Source organism: Rutidosis leptorrhynchoides, chromosome 7, assembly GCF_046630445.1.
Source record: "Rutidosis leptorrhynchoides isolate AG116_Rl617_1_P2 chromosome 7, CSIRO_AGI_Rlap_v1, whole genome shotgun sequence".
Classification (NCBI taxonomy): domain Eukaryota; kingdom Viridiplantae; phylum Streptophyta; class Magnoliopsida; order Asterales; family Asteraceae; genus Rutidosis; species Rutidosis leptorrhynchoides.
In genome coordinates this window covers 15736798-15750112 of record NC_092339.1, presented here as the reverse complement: position 1 = coordinate 15750112, position 13315 = coordinate 15736798, and positions in this window count along the sequence as shown.

Here is a 13315-nt window from a genome sequence, read left to right as displayed (position 1 = left end):
TTATGTATATCACACATTGTTAATATACTTAGTGAGATACTTACTCATCATAATCTCATGTCAACCATATATATATATGTCTATATATACCACAACATGTAATTTTTACAATTTGTAACATTCGTGAATCGCCGGTCAACTTGGGTGATCAATTGTCTATATGAAACTTATTTCATTTAATCAAGTCTTAACAAGTTTGATTGCTTAACATGTTGGAAATTTTTAGTCATGTAAATATCAATCTCGATTAATATATATAAACATGGAAAAGTTCGGGTCACTACAGTACCTACCCGTTAAATAAATTTCGTCCCGAAATTTTAAGCTGTTGAAGGTGTTGATGAATCTTCTGGAAATAGATGCGGGTATTTCTTCTTCATCTGATCTTCACGCTCCCAGGTGAACTCGGGTCCTCTACGAGCATTCCATCAAACCTTAACAATCGGTATCTTGTTTTGCTTAAGTCTCTTAACCTCACGATCCATTATTTCGACAGGTTCTACAATGAATTGAAGTTTTTCATTGATTTGGATTTCGTCCAACGGAATAGTGAGATCTTCTTTAGCAAAACATTTCTTTAAATTCGAGACGTGGAAAGTGTTATGTACAGTCGCGAGTTGTTGAGGTAGCTCCAGTTGGTAAGCTACTGGTCCGACACGATCTATAATCTTGAATGGTCCAATGTACCTTGGATTTAGTTTCCCCCGTTTACCAAATCGAACAACGCCTTTCCAAGGTGAAACCTTAAGCATGACCATTTCTCCAATTTCAAACTCTATATCTTTTCTTTTACTGTCCGCGTAGCTCTTTTGTCGACTCTGGGCGGTTTTCAATCGTTGTTGAATTTGGATGATTTTCTCGCTAGTTTCTTGTATTATCTCCGGACCCGTAATCTGTCTATCCCCCACTTCATTCCAACAAATCGGATACCTGCAATTTCTACCATAAAGTGCCTCAAACGGCGCCATCTCAATACTAGAATGATAACTATTGTTATAGGAAAATTTTGCTTACGGTAGGTGTCGATCCCAATTGTTTCCGAAATCAATAACACATGCTCGTAGCATGTCTTCAAGCGTTTGTATCATCCTTTCGCTCTGCCCAACAGTTTATGGATGATAGGCAGTACTCATGTCTAGACGAGTCCATAATACTTGTTGCAACGTCTGCCAGAACCTTGAAACAAATTTACCATCCCTATCAGAGATAATAGAGACGGATATTCCATGTCTGGAGACAACCTCCTTCAAATACAATCGCGCCAACTTCTCCATTTTGTCATCTTCTCTCATTGGCAGGAAGTGTGCTGACTTGGTGATACGATCAACAATTACCCAAATAGTATCATAACCACTTGCAGTCCTTGGCAATTTAGTAATGAAATCCATGGTAATGTTTTCCCATTTCCATTTCGAGATTTCAGGTTGTTGTAGTAGACCTGATGGTTTCTGATGTTCAGCTTTGACCTTAGAACACGTCAAATATTCTCCTACATATTTAGCAATATCGGCTTTCATACCCGGCCACCAAAAGTGTTTCTTGAGATCTTTATACATCTTCCCCGCTCCGGGATGTATTGAATATCTAGTTTTATGTGCTTCCTTAAGTACCATTTCTCTCACATCTCCAAACCTTGGTACCCAAATTCTATCAGCCCTATATCGAGTTCCGTCTTCTCGAATATTAAGATGTTTCTCTTATCCTTTGGGTATCTCATTCTTCAACTTTCCTTCTTTTAAAACCCCCTGTTGTGCCTCCTTTATTTGAGTAGTAAGGTTAGTACGAATAATTATATTCATAGCTTTTACCCGTATAGGTTCTCTGTCCTTTCTACTCAAAGCGTCGACTACCACATTCGCCTTCCCCGTGTGGTATCGAATCTCAAAATCATAATCATTCAACAGTTCAATCCACCTGCGTTGTCTCATATTCAGTTGCTTCTGATTAAATATATGTTGGAGACTTTTGTGGTCGGTATATATAATACTTTTGACCCCATATAAATAATGCCTCCAAGTCTTTAATGCAAAAACAACAGTACCCAATTCCAAATCGTGAGTCGTATAATTTTACTCGTGAATCTTCAATTGTCTAGACGCATAAGCAATCACCTTCGTTCGTTGCATTAATACACAACCGAGACCTTGCTTTGATGCGTCACAATAGATCACAAAATCATCATTCCCTTCAGGCAATGACAATATAGGTGCCGTAGTTAGCTTTTTCTTCAATAACTGAAACGCCTTCTCTTGTTCATCCTTCCATTCAAATTTCTTCCCTTTATGCGTTAATGCAGTCAAGGGTTTTGCTATTTTGGAGAAATCTTGGATGAATCTTCTATAGTAACCAGCCAATCCTAAAAATTGATGTATATGCTTCGGAGTTTTTGGGGTTTCCCACTTTTCAATGGTTTTGATCTTTGCCGGGTCCACCTGGATACCTTCTTTGTTCACTATGTGACCGAGGAATTGAACTTCTTCCAACCAAAATGCACACTTTGAAAACTTAGCGTACAGTTTTTCTTTCCTCAATACTTCTAGCACTTTTCTCAAATGTTCTTCGTGCTCTTGATCATTCTTTGAGTAAATAAGTATGTCATCGATGAAAACAATGACAAACTTGTCAAGATATGGCCCACACACTCGATTCATAAGGTCCATGAACACAGCTGGTGCGTTAGTCAATCCAAACGGTATAACCATAAACTCGTAATGACCATAACGCGTCCTAAAAGCAGTTTTTGGAATATCATCCTCCTTTACTCGCATTTGATGATATCCAGAACGTAAATTGATTTTCGAATAAATCGACGAGCCTTGTAGTTGATCAAATAAGTAGTCAATTCTCGGCAGTGGATAACGGTTTTTGATGGTAAGTTTATTCAACTCTCTGTAGTCAATACACAACCTAAATGTACCATCCTTCTTCTTGACAAACAAAACAGGAGCTCCCCATGGTAATGTGCTTGGTCAAATGAAACCATGTTCTAATAGTTCTTGCAGTTGGCTTTGCAGTTCTTTCATCTCGCTGGGTGCGAGTCTGTAAGGAGCACGAGCTATTGGTGCAGCTACTGGTACAAGATCTATTTGAAATTCAACAGATCGATGTGGAGGTAGTCCCGGTAATTCTTTCGGAAATACATCGGGAAATTCTTTTACGACGGGAATATCATTGATGCTCTTTTCTTCAGTTTGTACTTTCTCGACGTGTGCTACAACAGCATAGCAACCTTTTCTTATTATTTTTTGTGCTTTCGAATTACTAATAAGATGTAGCTTCGTGTTGCCATTTTTCTCCGTACACCATTAAGGGTTCTCCTTCTTCTCGTACAATGCGAATTGCATTTTTGTAACATAGGATCTCTGCTTTCATCTCCTTCAGCCAGTCCATGCCAACTATTACATCAAAACTCCCTAACTCTACTGGTATCAAATCAATCTTAAATATTTCGCTACCCAGTTTAATTTCTCGATTCCGGCATATATAATCTGCTGAAATTAATTTACTGTTTGCTAATTCGAGTAAAAATTTACTATCCAACGGCGTCAATGGACAACTTAATTTAGCACAAAAATCTCTACTCATATAGCTTTTATCCGCACCCGAATCAAATAAAACGTAAGCAGATTTATTGTCAATAAGAAATGTACCCGTAACAAGCTCCGGGTCTTCCTGTGCCTCTGCCGCATTAATATTGAAAACTCTTCCGCGGCCTTGTCCATTCGTGTTCTCCTGGTTCGGGAAATTTCTAATAATGTGACCCGGTTTTCCACATTTATAACAAACAACATTGGCATAACTTGCTCCGACACTACTTGCTCCACCATTACTCGTTCCGACACCATTTATTCCTTTCGTTCTGTTAACCCCTGGTCCGTAGACCTCACACGTCGCCGCGCTATGACCATTTCTTTTACACTTGTTGCAAAATTTGGTGCAGAACCCCGAGTGATACTTTTCACACCTTTGGCATAGCTGCTTCTGATTGTTTTTGTTGTTGCGGTTATTATTGTTGTTGGGATGATTGTTGTAGTTGCTGTTGCTGTTGTTGTTGTTGTTGTTGTTGGGCCGTTTGTTGTAGTTGCGATTGATGTTGCGATTGTTGGGATAGTTGTTGCGATTATTGTTGTAATTGCTGTTGTTGTTGTATTGGTGATTCTTATCACCATTTTCCTCCCACTTTCTTTTGACTTGCTTCACATTGGCCTCTTCAGCCGCCTGTTCTTTAATTCTTTTCTCAATCTGGTTCACTAGTTTGTGAGCCATTCTACATGCCTGTTGTATGGAGGCGGGCTCGTGTGAACTTATATCTTCTTGGATTCTTTCCGGTAATCCTTTCACAAACGCGTCGATCTTCTCTTCCTCATCTTCGAACGCTCCCGGACACAATAGGCACAATTCTGTGAATCGTCTTTCGTACGTGGTAATATCAAATTCTTGGGTTCGTAACCCTCTAAGTTCTATCTTGAGCTTATTGACCTCGGTTCTGGGACGGTACTTCTCGTTCATCAGGTGCTTGAATGCTGACCACGATAGTGCGTAAGCATCATCTTGTCCCACTTGCTCTAGATAGGTATTCCACCATGTTAACGCAGTACCTGTGAAGGTATGCGTAGCGTACTTCATACAATATTTTACAAACTTACAATACCGCTTATTTTACATATAGCATGAAATATAGCACACGATAACTTTGATACAAGATAGTTGTGAAGATAATTCTAGCTAGTACACAAGTCGTTCAGCAAAGGCAAAAAAGACACGTAATTCATACGTCCAGAAACAAGTCATGCATTCTGGTTTTACTAGGACTACTTCCCATCCTTGGTCTTGTGGAACATAACCATTATGGCCGTTGATAAGACAGCGTGTTGTAACGTCGTCAAAGGGACGATGGTTACGTAATGTCCAACAGTCCTGTAATAATCTAAAAACCTTGTTTCTCACCCCAACTACTGAGTCCATCACTTGTGGGAATGTTTTATTTAGCAGTTGTAATCCGATGTTCTTTTTCTCACTTTGGTGAGAAGCGAACATCACTAACCCGTAAGCATAACATGCTTCTTTATGTTGCACGTTAGCAGCTCTTTCTAACTCATGAAGTCCTATGTTGGGATATGTTGAGTCAAAATAAGTTCTTAACCCGTAGCGTAAAATTGCACTTGGGTTTCCCGCATTTAGTGATTTAAAGAAAACACGGCGTAACTTACGGTCTTCCCAATGTGTTATACCCCATCTTTCAAAGGATAACCTTTTATAAATTAAGGCATGATTGGAACTTTCATCAAATGTTCTACAAACTAATTTCGTCGTAAACAATTGTGCCGACGAATTCTGACCGACTTTAGACAAGATCTCATCAATCATGTCCTCGGGTAGGTCTTCTAATATTTTTGGTTGTCTATCCTTAACGTCCATTGTGTATTTATACTGTAAAACAGATGAGGATTAGATTCGTAAAAGGTAATTATCAAATAATACAAGCAATTTTTACATAGAACATAAAAGTACAAGCACACTACAATACATTTATTACACAACATGCTCACACCCCTCTAATCGGAATCACTGGTTTCTTCTTCTTCAGACTTGGTTCTTTTTCCTAATTTTCTAGGGATATATGATGTTCCTCTAATACGAGTCGTCATTTTCCACATTGGTTTAGAAAAACCTGGTGGTTGAGAGGTTCCCGGGTTATTATCACGATATAGAAAATACGGGTGTTGACGGTACATATAAAGTTCATCGGGGTCGGAATCAGATTTCTCTATTTTAATGCCTTTCCCCTTACTATTTTCTTTTGCCTCTTTAAATTGGGTCGGGGTAATTTCTATAACATCATCGGAATCCTCATCAGGATCCGATTCATCGAAAAATTGGTAATTTTCCCAATATTTTGCTTCCTTAGCGGAAACACCATTGACCATTATTAACTTTGGTCCATTGGTTGAGGATTTTCTTTTATTTGACAGGTTTTCTGTGGTTCCTACTATTCCCCCCTCCGGAACCTCTTCTTCTTCCGGTTCCTCTTCTTCTGGTTCCTCTTCTTCCGGTTCCTCTTCTTCCGGTTCCGTTTCCTCTTCTTCCGGTTCTTCGGGAACTTGTGAATCTTGCCAATATATATTCGACTCTTCGTTATTATTAGGTGAGTCAATGGGATTTGTGCTAGAGGCAGACATCTATCACACAATATCAAACATGTTAAGAGATTAATATATCACATAATATTTACATGTTAATAATATATAGTTTCCAACAAAAATGTTAAGCAATCATTTTTAAAGAAAACACGGTCGAAGTCCAGACTCACTAATGCATCCTAACAAACTCGATAAGACACACTAATGCAAATTTTCTGGTTCTCTAAGACCAACGCTCGGATACCAACTGAAATGTCCCGTTCATATTGATTATAAACGTTCCATATTAATTGATTTCGTTGCGAGGTTTTGACCTCTATATGAGACATTTTTCAAAGACTGCATTCATTTTTAAAATAACCATAACCTATATATATATCAAATTGTAACAATAGACCACAAGATTTCATATTTCAATACACATCCCATACATAGAGATAAAAATCATTCATATGGTGAACACCTGGTAACCGACATTAACAAGATGCATATATAAGAATATTCCCATCATTCCGGGACACCCTTCGGATATGATATAAATTTCGAAGTACTAAAGCATCGAGTACTTTGGATGGGGTTTGTTAGGCCCAATAGATCTATTTTTAGGATTCGCGTCAATTAGGGTGTCTATTCCCTAATTCTTAGATTACCAGACTTAATAAAAAGGGGCATATTCGATTTCGATAATTCAACCATAGAATGTAGTTTCACGTACTTGTGTCTATTTTGTAAATCATTTATAAAACTTGCATGTATTCTCATCCCAAAAATATTAGATTTTAAAAGTGGGACTATAACTCACTTTCACAGATATTTCCTTCCTCGGAAATAAGACTTGGCCACGGATCGATTCACGAACCTATACAAATATGTACATATGTACATATATATCAAAGTATGATCAAAATATAATTACAACCATTTTTATTATGTTTTAAAGATTTGAGTATATTAAGTCAGCTGTCCTCGTTAGTAACCTACAACTAGTTGTCTACAGTTAGATGTACAGAAATAAATCGATATATATTATCTTGGATCAATCCACGACCCAGTGTATACACGTATCAGGCTAGATCACAACTCAAAGTATATATATTTTTGGAATCAACCTCAACCCTGTATAGCTAACTCCCACATTACTGCATATAGAGTGTCTATGGTTGTTCCAAATAATATATACACATGGGTCGATATGATATGTCAAAACATTTTCATACGTGTCTATGGTATCCTAAGATTACATAATATATTAGAATACATATATAATACAATATAAGTTAGCTAGAATATGATTAATATAGATTTGTTACCAATTTTCACTTAGCTACAACAAGAAAAATTATCCAATCTTGTTTTACCCATAACTTCTTCATTTTAAATCCGTTTTGAGTGAATCAAATTGCTATGGTTTCATATTGAAATATAATTTAATAATCTAAATAGAAAAGGTATAGGTTTATAGTCAGAAATTTAAGTTACATGTCAATTACTAAAGAGGTAGTCATTTCCGTCGAAAAAACGACATCTTGATGACCATTTTGGAAAACATACTTTCACTTTGAGTTTAACCATGATTTTTGGATATAGTTTTATGTTCATAAGAAAAATCATTTTCCCAGAAGAAAAACTTTTAAATCAAAGTTTATCATAGTTTTTAATTAACTAACCCAAAACAGCCCGTGGTGTTACTACGACGGCGTATGTCCGGTTTTACGGTGTTCTTCGTGTTTCCAGATTTTAAATCATTAAGTTAGCATATCATATAGATATAGAACATGTGTTTAGTTGATTTTAAAAGTCATGTTAGAAGGATTAACTTTTGTTTGTGAACAAGTTTAGAATTAACTAAACTATGTTCTAGTGATTACAAGTTTAAACCTTCGAATAAGATAGCTTTGTATGTATGAATCGAATGATGTTATGAACATCATTACTACCTCAAGTTTTCTGGATAAAGCTACTGGAAATGAGAAAAATGGATCTAGCTTCAAAGGATCCTTGGATGGCTTGAAAGTTCTTGAAGCAGAATCATGACACGAAAACAGTTCAAGTAAGATTTTCACTCGAAATAAGATTGTTATAGTTGTAGAAATTGAATCAAAGTTTGTATATGAGTATTACCTTGATTTAAAATGATATCTTACTGTAAACAACAAGGATTTCTTGAGGTTGGAAGATCACCTTACAAGATTGGAAGTGAGCTAGTAAACTTGGAAGTATTCTTGATTTTATGAAACTAGAACTTGTAGAATTTATGAAGAACACTTAGAACTTGAAGATGGAACTTGAGAGAGATCAATTAGATGAAGAAAATTGAAGAATGAAAGTGTTTGTAGGTGTTTTTGGTCATTGGTATATGGATTAGATATAAAGGATATGTAATTTTGTTTTCATGTAAATAAGTCATGAATGATTACTAATATTTTTGTAATTTTATGAGATATTTCATGCTAGTTGCCAAATGATGATTTCCACATGTGTTAGGTGACTCACATGGGCTGCTAAGAGCTGATCATTGGAGTGTATATACCAATAGTACATACATCTAAAAGCTGTGTATTGTACAAGTACGAATACGGGTGCATACGAGTAGAATTGTTGATGAAACTGAACGAGGATGTAATTGTAAGCATTTTTGTTAAGTGGAAGTATTTTGATAAGTGTCTTGAATTCTTTCAAAAGTGTATGAATACATATTAAAACACTACATGTATATACATTTTAACTGAGTCGTTAAGTCATCGTTAGTCATTACATGTAAGTGTTGTTTTGAAACCTTTAGGTTAACGGTCTTGTTAAATGTTGTTAACCCATTGTTTATTAAATCAAATGAGATGTTAAATTATTATATTATCATGATATTATGATGTATGAATATCTCTTAATATGATATATACATTAAAATATCGTTACAACGATAATCGTTACATATAAGTCTCGTTTCGTAATTCTTGAGTTAGTGATCTTGTTTTTACATATGTAGTTCATTGTTAACACACTTAATGATATATTTAAATATCATTTTATCATGTTAAATATAGTGTATCAATATCTTAATATGATACATATGTATTTAGTAGACGTTATCATAACGATAATCGTTATATATATCATTTCGAGTTTCTTCACTTAGTAATCTCATTTCTTATGTATATCACACATTGTTAATATACTTAGTGAGATACTCATCATAATCTCATGTCAACCATATATATATATGTCTATATATACCACAACATGTAGTTTTTACAATTTGTAACATTCGTGAATCGCCGGTCAACTTGGGTGATCAATTGTCTATATGAAACTTATTTCATTTAATCAAGTCTTAACAAGTTTGATTGCTTAACATGTTGAAAACATTTAGTCATGTAAATATCAATCTCGATTAATATATATAAACATGGAAAAGTTCGGGTCACTACAGTTTTGACCTTAATGGTCGGTTTTGGTGAAAATGGGGCATTTAATGCATTAAGTCATTAATTGCACATGTGTAAGTTGTTGGCTTTTAGCCCAACTAGTTTTTGTATTGATCGAGTACTTATTGTATTAGGTACTTTGCTTTCTGGCTTGCGGAAGTTAAAATTGTCACCGAATCGTTAAGGTGAGTGGAATAAGTATACATGTATGTATATAATGTATTTATTTGTAGGGACAGATATGTGTTGTCCTAGTTAGTGATATATGTTGTTGTACACTAACGGTTCCTAAGAACGGATATGTGTTGTCTGAGTTAGTGATATATGTTGTTGTACACTAACGACTTTTATGAACGGATATGTGTTGTCCTAGTTAGTGATATATGTTGTTGTACACTAACAGTTCTATGAACGGATATGTGTTGTAATTCCGCCAAGGGTTAGTGATATATGTTGTTGTACGCTAACGGTTGTTATGAACACCGATGGGAAATTCGAGTACCATTCCTTTGTACGATTGGTTAATCATGGTTGTGTGAATTTTTGTACTAGCATATTTAATTGTGAACTATATGCTTTTGGAATCGCTAGCTTATTATGATTGCGGATATTGGTATGTGCATAATGTTTGCATAGTTGTCAAATTGCTAGCTTGTATGTGGTATTGTGTAAGTGTTTGTAAGTAAGTAGGTTATATATGTGTATGTATAATTATTACATTCACTAAGCTTTGCTTACCCTCTCGTTGTTTACCTTTTTATAGGCTCGGGCGTTGACAAGGGTAAAGGCGTTCGATTGGATTAGAGATCCCTCTTTGTTTTGATAGGGGACGCTTTTGGATGTGTTAGCTTTTGAAGTTTGACCGAGAGTTGGGTAGTTTAACCCCCAAACATCATGCTCTAGTGTCGTTTGGAATTTAAACTAATTCGGTTGAAACTTATACTTTTATACGAAACTCGTATTACGGCATATGTGTGCCCGGTTTCGTAAAACTTATTTTATTATAGAATCGTGTGAATTTTAACTATTATATCATGTTGTGAAAAGCATTTTGTCTAAATATGTCGGGAAGTGGGATATCTTTATTTGAAAATTGACAAAACCGGACAGGACTGAAAAAGGGCTTGTGCGCGCCGCGCACCCTAGGGTGGTGCGCGTGGCGCACTCTTCTGACAAAAAAATTAAAAAATAAATTATTTCGCGTATTTCGGTTGGTTATTGGTTTGGGTTGTTACATCTATACAAATATTTTTTTATTATAAGTCAAAACTAGTTTATAACCCGCGCATTCACGGGCATTTTATCATACAAGATTTTAAACATTGAGAGTTCGATATGAAGCGTAGAAAAAAATTAATTTGAAAGTAAGAACAAGTAAACATGTAACACCCCGTTTTCCCCGTATATGATTTATAGGTAAATTGGGTATGTACGAATGGTGTAAGAAAGGTTCGGGGCATTTTCTAGTATTAAAGCTTTGAGTGCGAAAAGTTATGTCAGATCACGCCTTGGGTCGCGGCGCGACACATAAGGCCGCGGCGCGGCATTACACTTGAATCAGGATCAGAAAGCTTGTAAATAAAGTCACCAGTCCGAGGCAATCGTCGCTGCGCGACGATTAAGGCCGCGGGGCGGCATTCTGGGCAAACTGGTGCCGGATTCTTGTAATTTTAAATGAAGTTCAAGGGCAATTTGGTCTTTTCGCGTTTGAGCCAGATTTGGGGTTTTAACCTCATCCACTCATTCATTTTCTTATTTTCTTTTATCTTTTCTTTTCATTTTCTCTCAAGAAAACTCAAACACCCAAGTGATTCAAGTGGGATTTTGGAAAGGAAGAAGTGGGTTTTGATCATTGGCGTAGTTGACAAGTGTGTTCTCCTCGTTCTTAGCTACACGGTGATACTAGTGGTAAGCTTTAACTCCGAATTTCATTTTCGTGTTCATCATTCAAATTTGGGGCTTTTGATTGTATGATTCATAGATGGAACCCATTTAGTTGTTAATTGGAGATTAACACCAAGATTCGGATTTATAAGTGTTAAAGGCGGGTTTTGGGTTGGTTAATGATTTAACCATGTTTAAGACTTGTAAATGGTGTACAATCACTAGCATTAGTGATTATTGGTGTTTTGGAGACTTTTAGGGTTTTCGTGGTTGACTAATTTTGACTAGAGTCAAAATTAGGGTTTGTTGAGGATTATGACCCGAATGTCGATTCGATGAGGTTTGTAAACTTAAAATGGATTAATTTGAAGTATAAAACCGAGTTAAACATGTTTTGGTGTCAAAACTTGTAAATGGTGAGATTTTGACCTTATAGGTCAAAATTAGGGTTTATGGGCGATTTTGAGAACGATAAGTGTTTAACACTTGTGTTTGGGTTTAATTGACATATTAGGACCATTGTCACTCGTGTTAGTGATGATTGGTTAATTTGGGCGCGGTTTGTACTTGGAAGTGCATTTGGGTCGAAATTGCACTAAGTGTCAAATTGGGTTGGTTTGTAAATCCAATCTAAGTGTGTTGTTGAATTTGTGATAATGGAATAGGAACTTTCCATTGACGAGTTGCGGATTACTTGGAAGCATTCTTCAAGGCGACAAGGTGAGTGTTAATATCCTATATGCATATGTATGTGTAGGATGGGTGCGGGTCGGGTGAAGTGATTCTCGGCTATAGAGCTCACTTCACATATAGGTGGATTTGATGGACTTTTGTATGAGTCCAATTGGCACGTTTGTGCATTTTGGTTGACCACCTTTGGCGAGGTACACGCTTGTGTGTACGTTATCACACGTGGTTGTGATTTGGATGTTATAACCCCAATGGCGAAGGGTTGATATTGTTGAGAAGTGAATCGCGTGTAGTTCGGATTCACGATGACTCGTGTAGTTCGGTCATCTTATTGAGGTAGTAATCTCGTGTAGTTTCGGATTACTAAGGCTCGTGTAGTTCGGCCAACCTCGATGTTGCGAAGATAGTAATCTCGTGTGGGTTCGGATTACTAAGGCTCGTATAGCTCGGCCAATCTTCATTGTGGCGTTTGGTATTCGGTAATGGGTTAAGGGGTTAACCTTATTCGTTTATTATTGTTATATATATTAATGTAATGTTGTGTTGTAGCTAACCCTCCGGGTGTAGCTTATTGGCGTTGTTCACATCGTCGTTGGTGAACTTACCCTTTGTTGATATCTTTAGCTTGTTGCTTAGAGATAGTACGGTATGCTTAGTGTAGTTGCCTTATACATGGATGCTTCGGCATGCGGTATTTGATATTTGTGTGGCATGTCCATTTTATACATATATATGTATGTAGTATATTATCATTCACTAAGCATTAGCTTACCCTCTCGTTGTTGCTATTTTTATAGGATCGCATGCTTGGCGGCTCGGGTAAGCTTGGGGATTAGAGATCTTGGCTAGGTTGCTAAGAAGATCTTGCTTTTGTATTCGATTAGGATTTGGGTAGCGTAGTCCCAAATCACCATGCTCGGTTTTGGTTGGAAACTAAACTAGTCGGGTCGTGTATGTTCGTTTGGACAATTAACTAATGTATTAAATGTTTTAAGGTTATTAAACCTTCTATTGTAATTAAAGATGTTTATGGAAACACAATTGGGACCTAAAGTGTTATTTAAAGCGTATTAAAAGGAAAAAAAATTATGGGCCGGTTTTAATACGGGTTGGGTCGTTACAAGTGGTATCAGAGCATGGTCTAAGGGATTTAGGTGACTTGAGATAGGTGCCTAGACT